Genomic DNA, 19676 nt, shown 5'->3' with positions numbered 1-19676 from the left:
TGGCACTCAACCCCACCTCAGCAGAGTGCCAAGTTGAGGTATAGTTGCCCCTGTGGCATCCATGTGCGCAGATTTCCACCATTGCCATGTAGGCCATGTCCCAGAAATTGCATGTCCAGAGGTCAGGAGCAAGGCGTAATGCAGGGGGCTGCTTCGTCTGTCTTGTCCGCCAACGGTAGCGGAATGCCATGCACTAAAACTCTCTTTCTTCTGTCTCCCCCCCTTTTCCTGCTCTCTCTGTCCTTTTGTACATCAGCATCATCAGGCGGAGGTACAGTGGCACCGGAGCACGAGGGAGCTGCATCCCACATGGCCATGGAGGGCCACACCACAGACTCTGAATGCACCAGTGGGACGGAGGGTGAGGGGAGCTTCACGTCGGCCACCAACCAGCGACACAGACTCGTCCGCCGATGGGAGCTCCCCTGTGGTGGCGGCACCATCTGTGCGCCCCACTTCTACAGGTACAGCCCCCACCCCCCCTTCCAGCACCGCCCTCCCAGCAGCCCCTCAGCGTTCGCCCCGTGCCCGCTCACCCAGAAGGGTGGGCATCACCTTCGCCCCATGCACCTCAGGCCCTGCCCCAGTCACCCCTGCTGCCCTCAGTGAGGAGGCCATTGACCTCCTCAGGTCACTCACTGTTGGGCAGTCTACCATTGTGAATGCCATCCAGGGTGTAGAAAGGGAGTTGCAACACGGTAATGCATTCCTGGAGAGCATTCATTCTGGTCAGGCTGTCCTTCAGCGAACCCTGCAATCTCTGGCCTCAGCACTGATGGCAGCCATTGTCCCTGTGTCTAGCCTCCCCCCTCCAACTTCCTCCACCCAGACCCAATCTCCTGTACCCCAGCCCATCCCAAGCACACCTACAGACCAGCATGCACACAAGTCAACACACACAAGTAGCTCAGGCAAACATTGGCACCACACACACCACAGGCATTCACGCAAGCCTCACCCACATACAGACACAGCAACATCCACTGCCTCCACTGTGTCCCCCTCCTCCTCTTCTCCCTCCTCCCTCCCAGTCTCGTCTACACACACACCTGCATGCACCACATCTACAGGCACTAGGACTCGCACCAGGACACCCAGCACCACAAGCCGCTCACCTGCACTCACCACCTCCACTGCCTTTTACACGTCCCCTGTGTCCTCTCCCAGTGTGTCTGTGATGCCCCCTTCCAAAGTACACAAACGCCGCCAATCACTCACCCAACATCCATCCACCTCACAACAGCCTCCAGTACCTGCACCTGCACCCAAAACAGCTAAAGTGACACCTCCTACAACCACCTCCTCTTCCTCCACTCCCAGACCCCCTCCAGCTACCCATCCCAGTGTTCGTCAGAAACTGTCCCTCTGTCAAATTGACCTTTTTGCCCCCACACCCCCCTCCAATTCATCAGTCCCGTCGTAGCGCCTCAGCCAAAAAGCCTCCAGTACCAGTGGTGCGTGTTCCAGGTTTTTGGAGTGCACCGTCCACCAGGGCAGGCAGTAGGACCCGGAGCCAAGGCACTGGCAGCCCACCCCCTGTAAAGGCTCTTAAAATGGAGAGTGGACAACGGGACCGTCTTAAGACCCCTGGTGGGACAACTAATGACATGGGATCGAAGGTGATTGGTGAGTCATCTGTAACTCCAACAAAGGTGGGGAAGGTCCAGAGGAAGTCTGCCCAGCCTGTTGTGAGTGTCACGGCGGAGAAGTGCGCCATCATGTCCGGCGGTCCAGACACAACCGCCAGCACCGTCGTCACTGGTCAGGAGACCCCCGCCAGAGTCACAGCCCAGGAGGGCCCAAGTATCGTCACTGGTCCAGAAACCACCGCCGGACTCACAGCCCAGGAGGGCCCAAGTATTGTCACTGGTCAGGAGACCACCGCTGGAGTCACAGCCCAGGAGGGCACAAGTATCGTCACTGGTCCAGAAACCACCGCCAGAGTCACAGCCCAGGAGGGCACAAGTATCGTCACTGGTCCAGAAACCACCGCCAGAGTCACAGCCCAGGAGGGCCCAAGTATCGTCACTGGTCAGGAGACCACCGCCGGAGTCACAGCCCAGGAGGGGCCAGGATGCCACAGCCCGCTGGGCAATGATGGAACGTCATGCCACACACCAATGCCCAATGTAGAGATCATCATGCCACACACCAATGTCCAGTGTGGAGATCGTCATGCCACACACCAATGCCCAGTGTAGAGATCGTCATGCCACACACCAATGTCCAGTGTGGAGATCGTCATGCCACACACCACTGCCCAGTGTAGAGATTGTCATGCCACACACCAATGTCCAGTGTAGAGATCGTCATGCCACACACCAATATCCAGTGTGGAGATCGTCATGCCACACACCAATGCCCAGTGTAGAGATCGTCATGCCACACACCAATGTCCGTATCAGAACCGCCATGGCAAAGCACCGCTGAACAGGGCAAAGACCGCCATGGCAAAGGACTGCTGAACTGTCCAGAACCGCCATGGCAAAGCACCACTGAACAGGGCAAAGACCGCCATGGCAAAGCACCGCTGAACTGTCCAGAACCGCCATTCAAAGCACCGCTGAACAGGGCAAAGACCGCCATGGCAAAGCACCGCTTAACAGGGCAAAGACCGCCATGTCAAAGCACCGCTGAACAGGGCAAAGACCGCCATGGCAAAGCACCGCTGAACAGGGCATGCACCGTGTAGGAATGAAAAGGCCGCCACATCAGGCATCCTTATCCCATGTGCAGCTGGGACAGTGACAGGACAGGTACTTCCACGTGGAGACTCATCCAGTCTGGGCAGCAGTCCCCCTCCAGAACCAGTGGAGACCTGCATGTACTTGAGAGACTGTGGCTTTGCACTCCCCAGGATTGAACAGTGGGCAAACCATCCACTGTAGATACTTGAGAGACTGTGGCTTTGCACTCCCCAGGATGGTACAGTGGGCAAGCCACCCACTGTAGAGACTTGAGAGACTGTGGCTTTGCACTACCCAGGATTGAACAGTGGGCAACCCACCCACTGTAGAGACTTGAGAGACTGTGGCTTTGCACTCCCCAGGATACATCAATGGGCATGGAGCCCCGTCGTGGATCTGGCTTCGCATTCATCTGTCTGAGGTGCCCCCCCTTCCCTTCCCCCTGAGGTGCCTGTTTTATTTCCATCTGATGCCCCGGCAGTGTTCTCTCCGATTTTGGTCAGGTATCTATTGTGGGCCTCGCCCATGCATTTTTGGACTGTTGGTGCACGGACATTGTTGTGTACATATCTGCACTACTTCTCGGATTGTATGTGTAAATAAGAGTGATTTTGAGATGTATATATCTGTATATTTTTTTATGACATGTATATTGGCACATTACAATGTTTGCCCGATTTTGGCTTTGTGTTTTCATTCTTCCGGGGGGATTGTGGGTTGTTACTGTGATTTTTGATAATGCATTGGTGTGTATGTTGTATAATGCGAGGGTGGGGTTGTTTGGTGGGTGTCCCCCTAACTTTTGCCTCCCCCCTCCCCTGTGTCGTAGGTGCAGTACTCACCGGTATCTTCTGCGCATACGTAGCTGTTGGTCGTAAAGGAGCAGAAAAACGAGCGCAGGGAGTATTTGGAGTTCGGGCTCCATGGTGTCCTCGTTCCTCGTGGGATGTGTTCAGGTGAGCGTTTTCCCTTTGCAAAAGCTGTTTCCGCCGTGTTTTTATCCGCGGTGCATCCGCCCCGGAAAAGGTGGCGGATTAGCGGGTTGTAATAGTGTGGGCGGTACATTGTCTCCCGCCTGTCTGTTGGCGGTAACCGCTGCGCTGCTTGTCTGTACCGCTTTGGCGGGCGGTGTGTTAAAGTGGCTGTCTTTGTTGGCGGGTTCCGCCAGGGTCATGATTCCCTTTTTTTGTCCGCCGGCCTGTTTGCGGTATTACCGCACCTTTAACACTGTCCGCCAGGGTTGTAATGACCCCCCATAGTGTGCACAGAGTCCATGGGTTCCCCAAGAGGTTGGACAGAGGCAATAATAAATAATACTGATGCTCTATTTGTGGTAGTGTGGTCGAGCAGTTAGGCTTATCAGAGGGTAGTGTTAAGCTTTTTTTGTACACACACTAGCACTACGTGAAAACACACACTCAATTACTTAACTCCAGACCAATAGGTTTTTATATAGAAATATATTCTTTTGTTAATTTATTTCTAGAACCATAAGATTCATTTAGCAGGTAAGTACATTAAATGAAAGGTACTTTCCATAGTAATACTTAGAACTGAACAGAATCAACAATGTACACAATTTTCTTTAAAATGGCAAAACGCTATTTTAAAAGTGGACACAGTGCATATTTCAAGAGTTCCTGGGGGAGGTAAGTAAAGTCCAGTTTTTGAGGTAAGTAACAAACTTACGGGTTCAACTGTTGGGGGTTCGAGATAGCCTAAAACACCCAGCACCAGCAACATGGGGCCGGTTAGGTGCAGAGGTCAAACAGGAGCCAAAATAACATGGGCCCCTATGGAGACAGGGGGTACTCCGGTTCCAGTCTGCTTGCAGGTAAGTACCCGTGTCGTCAGAGGGTAGACCAGGGGGGTCTGAAGGAGTACTGGAGGGGCCCTAATTAGGCACAAAAACCACACCCTCAGCAGCACGGGGGACGGGTGCAGTGTGCAAACAGGGCATCGGGTTCTCAATAGAACTCTATGGGGGGACCCGGAGGACACTTAGGCGCTCCAGGCAGGGCACAAGGAGGACCTTTCGGGAAAGCCACGGACTGGGCAAGGGTGAGGGCCGCCTGCGGGTCATTGCTGCACCAGTGGTTGGTTTCTCTCGGGGCTGAGGCTTCAGTGCTTTTCCACGTGACGGATATCGTCATCCTGAGCAGTTGCGGTCAGAGGGGACCTCCGGATTCCCTCTGCAGGTGTCGTCGTGTGGGTGTAGAGAGGTCAGCCCAGGATGGACTTGTAGTCGGAGTCACCTGGGGATCCTCTCTGGCTAGTTGGATTCTCTGGACACGGGCCCGGGACGCTGGGCGCAGAGTAGTAGGACTCACGCTTCAGGAATGAGGTGAGAGCCCCTTTAAAAATGGTTTCTTTGTCTTCTTGGACGGGTTCCCTGTCCACTGGAGTTTCTTGGTCCACAGTGATGCAGCCAGTCCCTTGGAGGCTTTTCAGGGGTTGCTGGTCCTGCAGAACGCGTTGCTTCTTTTCTTGGAGTTTTTTGAAGCAGGAGACGGGCCAGTAGGGCTGGGGCCCAGTCAGTTGTTGTCTCCTTCTCTTCTCTACAGGGTTTTCAGCTCAGCAGTCCTTCTTTCATGAGGTCGTCAGGAATATGAAGAGCTGGGTTCAGGGTCGCCCCTAAATACTAAATTTAGGGGTGTGTTAGGGTCAGGGAGCAGTAGCCAATGGCTGCTGTCCCTGAAGGTGGCTACACCCTCCTTGTGCCCACTCCCTATGGGGAGCGGGGCACATCCCTATCCCTATTGGCCCTCAACGTCCCAAGCAGGATGGATACTTTCTCAAGGAGAGGGTCACTTCAGCTCTGGACACCTTAGGGGTGGTCCTGGCTGAGAGGCTGACTCCCTGTTTTTCTCATAATCCCTCCGGACTTGCTGCCAAAACTGGGGCCGGGCATCTCCACTGGCTGGAGTGCCCTGGGGCACTGTAACACCAGGCTTGAGCCTTTGAGGCTCACCGCCAGGTGTTACAGTTCCTGCAGGGGGGAGGTGTGAAGCACCTCCACTCATGACAGACTTTGTTTCTGACCACAGAGTGGACAAGGCACTCACCCCATGTGGTCAGAAACGTATCTGGAAGTGGTAGGTTTGCATAGACTGGTCAGCCTTATACTAGCAGTTGGACTAACATACAGAGGGCATCTCTAAGATGCTCTCTGTGTGCATTTTCCAATAAATCCCACACTGGCATCAGTGTGGGTTTATTGTGCTGAGAAGTTTGATACCAAACGTTCCAGTATTCAGTGTAGCCATTATGGCGCTGTGGAGTTTGTAAGGACACACTCCCAGACCATATATTCAGTATGGCTACCGTGCACCTACAATGTCTGAGGATTGGCTAAGATACTGTAGGGGCATAGTGCTCATGCAGCTATGCCATCACCTGTGGTATAGTGCACCCTGCGTTAGGGCTGTAAGGCCTGCTAGAGGGGAGACTTACCTATGCCACAGTCAGTGGTTGGTGACCATGGCAGTGAGGGGAGTGCCATGTCGACTTAGTCTTTTCTCCCCACTAGTACACACAAGCTGCAAGGCAGTGTGAATGTACTGAGTGAAGGGTCCCTGAGGGTGGCATAATACATGCTGCAGCCCTTAGGGACCTTCCCTGGCCACAGGGCCCTTGTTACCAGGGGTACCTTTTGCAAGGGACGTGAGCCAATTGTGGAAACAAAGGTACAGTTTTCAGGAAAGAACACTGGTGCACACTTCCAATCAAACCTGGCATCAATAGTAGGCAAAAAGTGGGGGGTGGCCATACCAACAGTGGCATTTTCCTACACTCCCCCCGCCCATATAAAAGAGGATGAGACAACCTTTCCCAGGAGTCTCTTCATTTTCTAAGTGGAAGAACCTGGAAAGGCCATCTGCATTGGCAATGGCAGTCTCAGGTCTGTGTTCCACTACGAAATCCATTCCCTTTAGGGATATGGACCACCTCAAAAGTTTAGGGTTCTCTCCTTTCATTTGCATGAGCCATCTGAGAGGTATGTGGTCAGTTTGAACAATAAAGTGCATACCAAACAAGAATAGTCTCAGCTTTTTCAGTGACCAAACCACAGCAAAAGTCTCACTCTAAATGGCACTCCAATGCTGCTCCCTGAGGAGTAACCTCCTGCTAATGAAAGCAACAGGTTGGTCAAGTCCATCATCATTGGTTTGGGATAGGACTGCTCCTATCCTATGTTCAGAGGCATCTGTCTGCGCAATTAATTTAGAATAATCTGGAGCTCTTAGAAATGGAAATGGTACTGAGCACATAGCTTCTATTAGGGTGTCAAAGGCCTTTTAAAAGTCTAGGGTCCAGTTTACCTTCTTGGCCATTTTCTTTGAGGTCAATTCTGTGAGGGCATATGCCTTCACAAACCTCCTGTGGTAGCCAGTCAAGCCAAGAAATGCCCTGACTTGAGTCTGGGTTTTTGGAGCTTCCCAGTCCAGAATTGTCTGGATCTTGGGGCTGTAAAGGTTGCATTTGGCCTCTACCAACCAGGTGGCCCAAGTATACAACTGTACCCTGCCCTGTCTGGTATTTGGATGCCTTGATAGAGAGGCCTGCTGCTTGCAGGACCTGGAATACCTTCTCCAGGTGGACCAGGTGCTCCCTTCCAGTTGGAACTAAAGACAGCAATATCACCTAGATATGCTACACTAAAGGACTCCAAACCAACAAGGATTCCCCAACCTTTGGAAGGTGGCAGGAGCATTCTTTAAGCCAAAGTGCATAACAGTAAACTGATAATGCCCATCGTGTGCTGAGAATGCTGTTTTCTCTTTTGCTCCAGGTGCCATCCTAATTTGCCAGTACCCTGCAGTTAAGTCAAAGGTACTCAGAACCTTGGCTGCACCTAACTTGTCAATCAGTTCATCTGCTCTGGGTATGGGATGAACATCTGTCTTGGCGACATAATTGAGCCCTCTGTAATCCACACAAAACCTAATTTCTCTCTTTCCATCCTTGGTATGAGGTTTGGGGACTAAGACCACTGGGTAGCCCAGGGGCTGTCAGAGTGCTCTATTACCGCTAACTCCAGCATCTTGGGGACTTTCACTTTGATGCTTTTTTTGACTTGGTCAGACTGCTTGAATATTTTGTTTTTGACAGGTAAACTGTCTCCTGTGTCCACATCATGGGTACACACATGGGTCTGACCAGGGGTCAAGGAGAAGAGCTCAGCATACTGTTGCAGGACATGCCTGCAGTCAGCTTGCTGGTGGGCAGAGAGGGTGTATGAATAGACCACTCCATCTACTGTCTCATCTTTAGGGTGAGTTGAGAGGAGGTCAGGGAGAAGTTCACTCTCTGCTTCCTGATCATCATCAGTAATCATCAGCATGGTTATATCTGCCTTATCATTATAGAGCTTAAGGCAGTTAACATGGATCACCCTCTTGGGTGTCCTGCTAGTGCCCAGGTCGGTCCACTAAGTAAGTAACCTGACTCTTGTTCTCAAGAAGTGGGTAAGGGCCACTCCATCTGTCCTGATCTGCCCTGGGAGCCACAGGTTCCAGAACCCAGACTTTCTGCCCTGGTTGGAATTCAACCATTGCAGCCTTTTGAAATACCACAAGTTCTGGAGTTGTTGGCTGGGCTCAAGGTTTTTGCTTGCCTTTTCCATGTGCTCGGCCATCCTTGAACAGAGGCCAAGCACATAGTCCACCACATCTTGTTTAGGCTCATGGAGAGGTCTCTCCCAGCCCTCTTTAACAAGTGCCAGTGGTCCCCTTACAGGATGGCCAAACAGAAGCTCAAAGGGGGAAAACCCTACTCCCTTCTGTGGCACTTCTCTGTAGGTGAAAAGCAAGCATGGCTGGAGGACATCCCATCTCCTTTTGAGGTTTTCAGGAAGCCCTATGGTCATGCCATTCAATGTCTTGTTAAACCTTTCAACGAGGCCATTGGTTTGTGGATAATGTGGTGTGGTGAACGTTTAAGTCACCCCAAACTCATTCCACATGTGTTTGAGGTAAGCTGACATGAAGTTGGTACCTCTGTCAGAAACCACCTCCTTAGGGAAAACCACTCTGGTAAAAATACCAATCAGGGTCTTGGCTACTGCAGGGACAGTAGTCGACCTAAGGGGAATTGCTTCAGGGTACCTGGTAGTATAATCCACTACTACCAGTATGTATTGGTTACCTGAGGCTGTGGGAGGTTCAACTGGACCTACAATGTCCACACCAACCCTTTCAAAGGGGATCCCCACCACTGCAAGTGGAATGAGGGGGGCCTTTGGATGACGACCTCTCTTGCCACTGACTTGACAGGTGACAAAGGAGCTACAAAACTCCCTTAATTTCTGGGACATATTGGGCCAATAGAAATGGTTCACTAATCTGTCCCAAGTCTTGGTTTGTCCCAAATGCCCAGCTAGGGGATGTCATGGGCCAATGTGAGAATGAACTCTCTAAACTCTTGAGACAATACCACTCTCCCAGTGGCACCATGTAAGAAAATGCCTCCTTGGCATGGTTAGCCCCTGACTTTTTGCCTTTTGTTGATGCCAGTTATGATTGAAAGTGTGCTGGGACCCTGCTAAAAAAGCCCAAACCACCAGTATTCTTTCCCTAAACTGTACCTTTGTTCCCACAATTGTCACAGCCCTGGCACACAGATAAGTCCCTTGTAAATGGTACCCCTTATACCAAGGGCCCTGATGCCCGGGAAGGCCTCTAAGGGCTGCAGCATTTATTATGCCACCCCGGGGACCCCTCACTCAGCACATGCACACTGCCTCACAGCTTGTGTGTGCTGGTGGGGAGAAAATGACTAAGTCAACATGGCACTCTCCTCAGAGTGCCATGCCCACCTCACACTGCCTGTGGCATAGGTAAGTCACCCCTCTAGCAGGCCTTACAGACTTAAGGCAGGGTACACTATACCACAGGTGAGGGCATATGTGCATGAGCACTATGCCCCTACAGTGTCTAAGCAAAACCTTAGACATTGCAGGGTAGCCATAAAGAGTATATGGTCTGGGAGTTTGTCAAACACGAACTTCATTGTTCCATAATGGATACACGGAAATCTGGGAAGTTTAGTATCAAACTTCTCAGCACAATAAATGCACACTGATGCCAGTGTGGGATTTATTGTATAATGCACCCAGGGGGGCATCTTAGAGATGCCCCCTGAATACCAGTGCAACTTCTAGTGCTAGGCTGACCAGTTTCTGCCAGCCTGCCACAACCAGATGAGTTTCTGGCAACATGTGGAGAGTGCCTTTGTCACTCTGTGGCCAGGAACAAAGCCTGTACTGGGTAGAGGTGCTTCTCACCTCTCCCTGCAGGAACTGTAACACCTGGCGGTTAGCCTCAAAGACTCATGTCTTTTGTTACAGCACCCCATGTCATCCCAGCTAGTGGAGATGCCCGCCCCTCCGGCCACTGCCCCCCCTTCTGGCGGCAGAGCTGGAGGAGATTATTAGAAAAACAAGGAGGAGTCACCCACCAGTCAGGACTGCACCTAAGGTGCCCTGAGCTGAGGTGACCCATGCCTTTAGAAATCCTCCATCTTGAGATTGGAGGATTCCCCCAGTAGGATTAGGGATGTGCCCCCCTCCTCTCAGGGAGGAGGCACAAAGAGGGTGTAGCCACCCTCCAGGACAGTAGCCATTGGCCACCTCCCTCCTGACCTAAACACACCCCTAAATCTAGTATTTAGGGGCATCCCAGAACAAAGGAAATCAGATTCCTGCAACCTACAACCAAAAGGACTGCTGACCTGAAAGCCCTGCAGAGACAACGGAGACAACTGACTTGGCCCTGCCCTACGGGCCTGTCTCCAGACTCAAAGAACCTCCACAGCGACGCATCCGACAGGGACCAGCGAACTCTGAAGCCTCAGAGGACTACCCTGAACCTGAAGGACCAAGAAGCTCCTGAGAACAGCGGCACTGTTCAAAAACAGCAACAACTTTGTAACTTTCTTGCAACTTTCAAAGACTTCACTCTTCCCGCCGGAAGCGTGAGACTTAAAACTCTGCATCAGACGCTCCCGACTCTTGCTCCAGAGAACCAACACTGCAGGAAGGACTCCCAGGTGACTGCGACCTCGTAAGTAACCTGAGATGACCCCCCTGAATCCCCATAGCGACGCATGCACAGAGGATCCAGAGGCTCCCCCTGACTGCGACTGCCTGGAACAAAGAATCCGACACCCGGACCAAGCACTGCACCTGTGCCCCCAGGACCAGAAGGAACCGAACTCCAGTGCAGGAGTGACCACCAGGCGACCCTCTGCCTAGCCCAGTCGGTGGCTGGCCCGAGAAGCCCCCCTGTGCCCTGCCTGTACCGCTAGAGGGACCCCCGGGTCCCTCCATTGATTCCTATTTAAAATGCGATGCCTGCTGAGCACACTGCACCCGGCCGCCCCTGTGCCGCTAAGGGTGTGGTTTGTGTGCCTACTTGTGTCCTTCCTAGTGCTCTACAAAACCCCCCTGGTCTGCTCTACGAAGACGCAGGTACTTACTTGTTGGCAGACTGGAACCGGAGCACCCCTGTTCTCCTTAGGCGCCTATGTGTTTTGGGCCCTCCTTTGACCTCTGCACCTGACCGGCCCTGTGTTGCTGGTGCAGTGACTTTGGGGTTGCCTTGAACCCCAACGGTGGGCTGCCTATGCCCAGGAAACTGAACTTGTAAGTGCTTTACTTACCTCAGAAACTTAACCTTACTTACCTCCCCCGGGGAACTGTTGATTTTTGCAGTGTCCACTTTTAAAATAGCTTATTGCCATTTTAACTAAAACTGTGTATGTTACTGCTCTAATTCAAAGTTCCTTACTTACCTGTATGGAGTACCTTGCATTTTATGTATTTACTTCAAATCTTGAATCTTGTGGTTCTAAAATAAATTAACAAAAGATATTATTCTATATAAAAACTATTGGCCTGGAGTTAAGTGTTTGAGTGTGTGTTCATCATTTACTGACTGTGTGTGTACAACAAATGCTTAACAATACCCTCCGATAAGCCTACTGCTCGACCACACTACCACAAAATAGAGCATTACAATTATCAAATTTTGCCACTATCTTACCTCTAAGGGGAACCCTTGGACTCTGTCCACACTATCTCTCACTTTGAGGCAGTATATACAGAGCCAACCTCCTACACACCAGGTTTCGGATCCCTTGCCTCAGTGTAAAGGAGTCCATCCTCCCAGTAGACCTTGTGAGAGCCACTGACATCTGTCTTCTCCTGTTCAGCAGCTTGCTGTCTCAGGCCTTCAAGAGTGGGACAAGTCTTTTGTCCCTGGTACAACTGTTCCCTTGACGATACCCCTGGGCCCAAGAGCTCTATCTGGTAAGGCTCCAGCTCCATGTACTCAGTTTCCTCAAGGGATAGGAATTCTTCCTGGGAAGAGAGGTCCTGTTTTTTTTGCTGTACAGAGGCTGGTCCCCCAGTCCTCTTACCTTTGAAGGTTGGGCCATTATTCCAAGCTCCAACACTTCTTTGTCACCCTGTGCTCTGCTTTGTACTCTAGTTTTTAAACACACCTGTTCAGGGATACCCAGCTGCACGGGTTTTGAGTTCTACTTCAGCCCATGCTGAGGACTCCAAATCATTCCCTAGCAAACATTCTACTGAGATTGCAGTAGAGACTACTACCTGTTTCAGGCCAGTAACCCCCCCCCCATTCTAAAGTCACCATTGCCATTGAATGGACTTTAGTTTCACTGTCAGCATTGGTAACTGGATATGTTTGTTCAGCCAGATACCGTCCTGGGGAAAACAGTTTTTCTGTCACCATGGTGACACTGGCAGCTGTAACCCTCAGGGCTTCCACTTTTGTCCCATTTATCAAGAGCTGCACCATGTATTTTTGCATGTTAGGTGGCCAGGCAACTAGTGTGGCTATATCCACCCCACCCTCAGAGACTAAAGTAGCCTCAGTGTGAACCCTGGTTTGCTCTGGGTACAATGTTGATCCCACCTGGAGACTGGCTATTCCAGTGCTAACTGGAGTAGAAGTTGTGGGACTTTTCTTGGGACAGGCCTTGTCTCCAGTTTTGTCTCCATGCTGTCTACAGGTGTGACACCAGGCATTCTTGGGATCAAAGTATTTACCCTTCTACCCATTTGTGGACTGTGAAGAGGCTTGAGGCCCACCCTCCTGATCAGGTTTTTGGGGCCCTTGAGAAGACTCTTTAGTTTTGTCCTTGGATGTCTCACCACCGTTCACCTGGGGAGCCTTTGTGACCCCTTTCCTTTGGTTACCCCCTGTGGAAGTCTTGGTCACCCTTGTCTTGACCCAGTGGCCTGCCTTCTTTCCCAATTTTTGGGGAGGAATTGGACCTATGTCTACCAGATGTTGATGCAACTTGTCATTAAGCAGTTACTTAACAGATGTTCTTTCATAAATAAATTATACAGCACATCATAGTCATGCACTCCAATGCCAGTTATCCAACCATCTAGTGTTTTGACTGAGTAGTCAACAAAATCAACCCAGAACTGGCTTGAGGTTTGTGACCCCCCCGAATCTAATTCTAGACTCCTCAGTTGAGAATCCAAAGCCCTCAATCAGGGTAGCCTTCATGAGGTCATAGGATTCTGCATCTTTACCAGAGAGTATGAGGAGTCTATCCCTACACTTACTAGTGAACAGTTCCCAAAGGAGAGCTCCCCAGTGGAATCTGTTTAACTTTCTGGTTGCACAAGCCTTCTCAAACGCTGTGAACCATCTGGTGATATCATCACCTTCTTCATATTGTGAAACAATCCCTTTGGGGATTTTTAGGAGGTCAGTATTCTCCCTGACCCTATTTAAGTTGCTGCCGCCATGTATGGGTGCTAAACCCTGTAGGAGGCTGGCCATGTTTGTAGTGGAGTGAGTACCTAAGGTACTTACACCTTATACCAGGTCTAGTTATCCCTTATTAGTGAAATGTAGTAGCTGTAGCAGAGCAGCCAAAGTTGAACTAGGAGACATGCAAAGCTCCTGCATACAACTTTAGTTACACAGTACTTAAACACAATAAAAGACAATACTCAGTGTTACCAAAAATAATGGTACTTTCTTTTAGTCACACTAGGCCAAATATACCTTCAAGGCAATACTCCTTCTGGAGGTAAGTATTATACACAATATGTACACTAGGAACCAAAATCAGGTAAGCAAACAGTCATAGAATAGTGCAAACAGTAGAAAATACAATAGATTACAATGCGCCTAGGGGCAACACAAACCATATACTAAAATAGTAGAATGCGAATGTCGTATTCCCCCATAGGCAAGTATAGTGTGTAGCGGGGCTCTGGGAGTGTAGGAAAACACCAAAGGTAAGTAAAGTACCCCACCCCAGAGCCCAGGAAAGCAAGAGTAAGTACAGCAAGTTTCCTCAGAACACACTACAAGTCGTGATGAAGAATTATGCAAGAACCAAGCAAGACTGACAAGCAACAACCAATGGATTCCTGGACCTGAAGACCTGTGGAGAGAGGAGACCAACTCCAGAAGTCGAAGAAGAGTCCAGGAAGAACAGGAGCCCCTGCTAACCTGGAAAAAGGTGCAAAAGTGGATTCTCCGGTTGGAAGAAAAGTACAGGAATGCACCAAAGAAGACAGCTGCAGGTTCCTGTTTGGTGCAAGAGATGTCCCACGTCGAGTTGTTGGATGCAGGCTGTTTGCATAGCTGGATTCCGCCAACAAGCCTTGGTTCACGAAAGTACGCAGTTTGCATCAAAGAGGAGCTGCCTGGACCAGGAGGGACCTGGGGGTCTCAATTCTGACTGAGGAGACAGAGGGGGCTCTCAGCAGTTCAGAGAGCCCTCAGAAGACCAGGCAGCACCCACAGGAGTCCCAGAACATGGGGAAAAAGCAGATGCAAAGTGTGGTTATAGCAACACTACACTGGAGGATCCCACACCGCCGGAGAACAACTCAGGGAGCTGCGCGTCGCAGGATGGAGTGCTGGGAACCTGGGCTACGCTGTGCACAAAGAACTTTTGGAGGAAGTGCACAGAAGCTCAAGGAGCTGCAGAAGACGCGGTGTACAGGGGTACTGTCGCAGCACGGGAAGGCAAGCTCTTATCGCCACCAAATTTAGACAGCTGGACCTTTGGACAGTCTGGGTCACTTTGGTCCACCACCTGTATTCCGTCGACAGGAGAGGAGTCCCAGAGTACCGGTTGTCATCTGTAGCAGGAAGCTGGGAAGTGACTCAGTCACCCCACAGGAGATTCCTTTGGTTCTTCTGGCGCGGGGTGAAGACAGGCAGTTCTCAGAGTGTCCACACCTTGGAAACTGTTGCAATTGCTGGCTGGAGCTGAAGTTGCAGGTCACAGGAGCCTTCCTGGATACTTTGTTGCAGTAACAGCGGTTCCTGGAGCAGTCTGCGGTTGATCCGATGGTCAGAAGCTGAAGCAGAGGAGGAAGAGGAGTCTGGAGGAATCTTGCACAGTAAATCTGACGAAACACTCAGAGGAGAGACCCTAAATAGCCCTGAGAGGGGGATTGACTACCTACCCAGGTATACACCTATCAGTAGGGGTCTCTGACATCACCTGCTGGCACTGGCCACTCAGAGGTCTCCAGATGGTCCCCACACCTTGGAATCCAAGATGGCTAATGCCAGGGACACTCTGGGGGAGCTCTGGGCACCACCCCTGGGGTGGTGATGGACAGGGGAGTAGTCACTCCCCTTTCCTTTGTCCACTTTCACGCCAGAGCAGAGACTGGGGGTGCCTGAACTGGTGTAGACTGGATTATGCAGGAAGGGCAACGTGTGTGCCGTTCAAAGCATTTCCAGAGGCTCTGGGCGGCTACCACCTCCATGCCTGTAACACCTATTTCCAAAGGGAAAGGGTTTAACACCCCTCTCCTAAAGGTAATGCATTGTTCTGCCTTCCTGGGATTGAGCTGCTCAATCCCCAGGAGGGCAGAAACAGTTCTGTGAGGTGGCAGCAGCGGAGGCTGCAGTGGAAACCTAAGAGAGCTGGTTTGGCAGTACTGGGGGTCCATCGTGGAGCCCCCAGGGTGCATAGGATTGGCCCCCAATACCATATGTGGTCAATTCCATGATCTTAGACACCTCACATGGCCATATTCAGAGTTACCATTGTGAAGCTACATATATGTATGGACATATATGTAGTGCACGTTTATAATGGTCTCCCCGCACTCACAAAGTCCGAGGAATTGGTCCTGGAAAACAAGGGGCACCTTTGCTAGTGCAAGGGTGCCCTCACACACAATAACTTTGCACCTAGCCTTCAGTAAATCAAGATTAGACATATAGGTGGCTTATAAATTACTTAGTGCAGTGGAAATGGCTGTGAAATAGTGTGTGCACTATTTCACCCAGGCTGCAGTGGCAGTCCTGTGAAAGGTTTGTATGTGCTCCTTATAGGTGGCAAAAGAAATGCTGAAGCCCATAAGGATCTCCTGGAACCCCAATGCCCTGGGTACCTAGGCACCATATACTAAGGACTTATAAAGGGGGTCCAGTGTGCCAATCAGAATTGGAATATGGAGTCACTAAACTATAGTGACTAATTTGCAAGTAGAGAGAGCATAAGCACTGGAGTTCTGGTTAGCAGAACTTCAGTGATACAGTCTAGCATACTGACAACACATATAAGCCACAAACTATGAGCACTGGGGTTCTGGATAGCGGGTTCCCAGTGAGACAGGCAAAACACACTGACAAACAGGCAGACCTTGGGGGGTAACATGCCAAGAAAGATGGTAGTTTCCTGTAGGAAGTTGGCTCTGTATGTACTATTTCAAAGTAAGAAATAGCATGCACAGAGTCCAAGGGTTCCCCTTAGAGGTAAGATAGTGGCAAAAAGAGATAATTCTAATGCTCTATTTTGTGGTAGTGTGGTCGAGCAGTAGGCTTATCAGAAGGTAGTGTTAAGCATTTGTTGTACACACACAGGCAATAAATGAGGAACACACACTCAAAGACAATTCCAGGCTAATGGGTTTTTATATAGAAAAAATATATTTTCTTAGTTTATTTTAAGAACAACAGGTTCAAGGTTTACAAGTAATACTTCAAATGAAAAGTATTTCACTCAGATATCTTAGGAACTTTGAATCAACACAATATCATGTACAGTTTTGGCAAAATTGGACACAGTGCAAAATTCAACAGTTCCTGGGGGAGGTAAGTATTTGTTAGTTTTTCAGGTAAGTAAAGCACTTACAGGGTTCAAAGTTGGGTCCAAGGTAGCCCACCGTTGGGGGTTCAAGGCAACCCCAAAGTTACCACACCAGCAGCTCAGGGACGGTCAGGTGCAGAGGTCAAAGTGGTGCCCAAAACACATAGGCTTCAATGGGAATAGGAGTGCCCCCCCGGTTTCAGTTTGCCAGCAGATAAGTACCCGTGACTTCGGAGGCAGACCAGGGTTGTTTTGTAGGGCACCGGGGGGGGACACAAGCAGGCACAGAGAGTACACCCTCAGCGGCACAGGGGCGGCCGGGTGCAGAGTGCAAACTGGCGTCGGGTTTTCAATAGGTTCCAATGGGGAGACCCGGGGGTCTCTTCAGCGATGCAGGCAGGCACAGGGGGGGCTTCACCACCTGGGCTAGGAAGAGGGTCGACAGGGGGTCGCTACTGCACTGGAGTCTGGTTCCTTCAGGTCCTGGGGGCTGCGGGTGCAGTGTGTTTTCCAGGCGTAGGGTTCCTTGAAACAGGCAGTCACGGTCAGGGGGAGCCTCTGGATTCACTCTGCAGGCGTCGCTGTGGGGGCTCAGGGGGGTCAACTCTGGCTACTCACAGGCTCACAGTCGCCGGGGAGTCCTCCCTGTAGAGTTAGTTTTCCGCAGTTCGAGCTGGGGGCGTCGGGTGCAGAGTGGAAAGTCTCACGCTTCCGGCGGGAAAACGTTTTGTCTTTAAAAGTTACTTCTTTGTTGCAAAGTTGCAGTTTTGTTGAACAGGGCCACTGTCCTCAGGAGCTTCTTGGTCCTTTTAGATGCAGGGTAGTCCTCTGAGGCTTCAGAGGTCGCTCGACCCTGGGGGATGCGTCGCTGTTGCAGTTTTTCTTGAAGTGGGGAGACAGGCCGGTAGGGCTGGGGCCAAAGCAGTTGGTGTCTCCGTCTTCTCTACAGGGCTTCAGGTCAGCAGTCCTTCTTCGTCTTCAGGTTGAGGGAATCTGCCTTGCTTGCTTCTGGGAGCCCCTAAATACTCAATTTTGGGGTGTGTTTAGGTCTGGGGGGTTAGTAGCCAATGGCTACTAGCCCTGAGGGTGGCTATACCCTCTTTGTGCCTCCTCCCTGAGTGGAGGGGGGCACATCCCTAACCTATTGGGGGAATCCTCCATCTGCAAGATGGAGGATTTCTAAAAGTCAGAGTCACTTCAGCTCAGGACACCTTAGGGGCTGTCCTGACTGGCCAGTGACTCCTTCTTGTTTTTCTCATTATCTCCTCCGGCCTTGCCGCCAAAAGTGGGGCCGTGGCCGGAGGGGGCGGGCATCTCCACTAGCTGGGATGCCCTGTGGCGCTGTATCAAAGGGGGTGAGCCTTTTAGGCTCACTGCCAGGTGTTACAGTTCCTGCAGGGGGAGGTGAGAAGCACCTCCACCCAGTACAGGCTTTGTTACTAGCCACAGAGTGACAAAGGCACTCTCCCCATGTGGCCAGCAACATGTCTGGTGTGTGGCAGGCTGGCAAAACTAGTCAGCCCACACTGGAAGTCGGTATGTTTTCAGGGGGCATCTCTAAGATGCCCTCTGGGTGTATTTCACAATAAAATGTACACTGGCATCAGTGTGCATTTATTGTGCTGAGAAGTTTGATACCAAACTACCCAGTTTTCAGTGTAGCCATTATGGTGCTGTGGAGTTCGTGTTTGACAGACCCCCAGACCATATACTGTTATGGCTACCCTGCACTTACAATGTCTAAGGTTTTGCTTAGACACTGTAGGGGCATAGTGCTCATGCACCTATGCCCTCACCTATGGTATAGTGCACACTGCCTTAGGGCTGTAAGGCCTGCTAGAGTGGTGACTGATCTATACCTATAGGCAGTGTGAGGTTGGCATGGCACCCTGAGGGGAGTGCTATGTCGACTTAGTCATTTTCTCCCCACCAGCACACACAAGCTGGCAAGCAGTGTGTCTGTGCTGAGTGAGGGGTCCCCAGGGTGGCATAAGACATGCTGCAGCCCTTAGAGGCCTTCCTTAGCATCAGGGCCCTTGGTACCAGGGGTACCAGTTACAAGGGACTTACCTGGATGCCAGGGTGTGCCAATTGTGGAGACAAATGTACAGTTTAGGGAAAGAACACTGGTGCTAGGGCCTGGTTAGCAGGCCTCAGCACACTTTCAAATCATAACTTGGCATCAGCAAAGGCAAAAAGTCAGGGGGTAACCATGCCAAGGAGGCATTTCCTTACACTTCCTACAAACCCATTTCTACTCTCTCCCTTTGTATAGCTAGGAGCTGTTTCTCCAAAGCTAATCTTTTGGCCATCATTGCTAAAATTATGTCCTCCTCATTGAGGATGACCGCAATGTTCACAGAGGAACTGGACTCCCCTGTGGAAGGACCACAGTCTGTGAGTCTTATCTGTGGAGACACGGGTCTTGGAACCCTGGTCTCCCTAGTTACGGTAGAAGGGGGGAGTTCTACCTCCTGATCCCTAACTTCTTCCCCATCTGAGGGGAGGTCTTCCCCTTCAGTAGGGTGGTCTCTGGTATACTCTGCCAAGAGCTTCTGGAGCGTTATCTTGGTAGGGTTGGAATCAGTTTTAATCTTTCTTAGCTTACAGAGGGACCTTAGCTCTGTCATTCCTAGATGAGGTTAAAGAGTGAGGTTAAGTTCCATCACTATATCCTCTGAGCCATTCATTATGTCTCTAAAGGTGCGATTATTTTTTAATAAACTAAAAACTACTTCTAGTAACTAAGGGCCAGATGTAGCAAAGGGTTTGCGCCTCGCAAACGGCGAAAAACACGGTTTGTGAGGCGCAAAAGCCTCTCTGCTATGCAGAAATGCATTTTGCGAGTCTGATCCGACTCGCAAAATGCATTTC

The sequence above is a fragment of the Pleurodeles waltl genome, chromosome 11, assembly GCF_031143425.1.
Source record: "Pleurodeles waltl isolate 20211129_DDA chromosome 11, aPleWal1.hap1.20221129, whole genome shotgun sequence".
NCBI lineage: Eukaryota > Metazoa > Chordata > Amphibia > Caudata > Salamandridae > Pleurodeles > Pleurodeles waltl.
Note: the sequence above shows the minus strand (reverse complement) of the source record.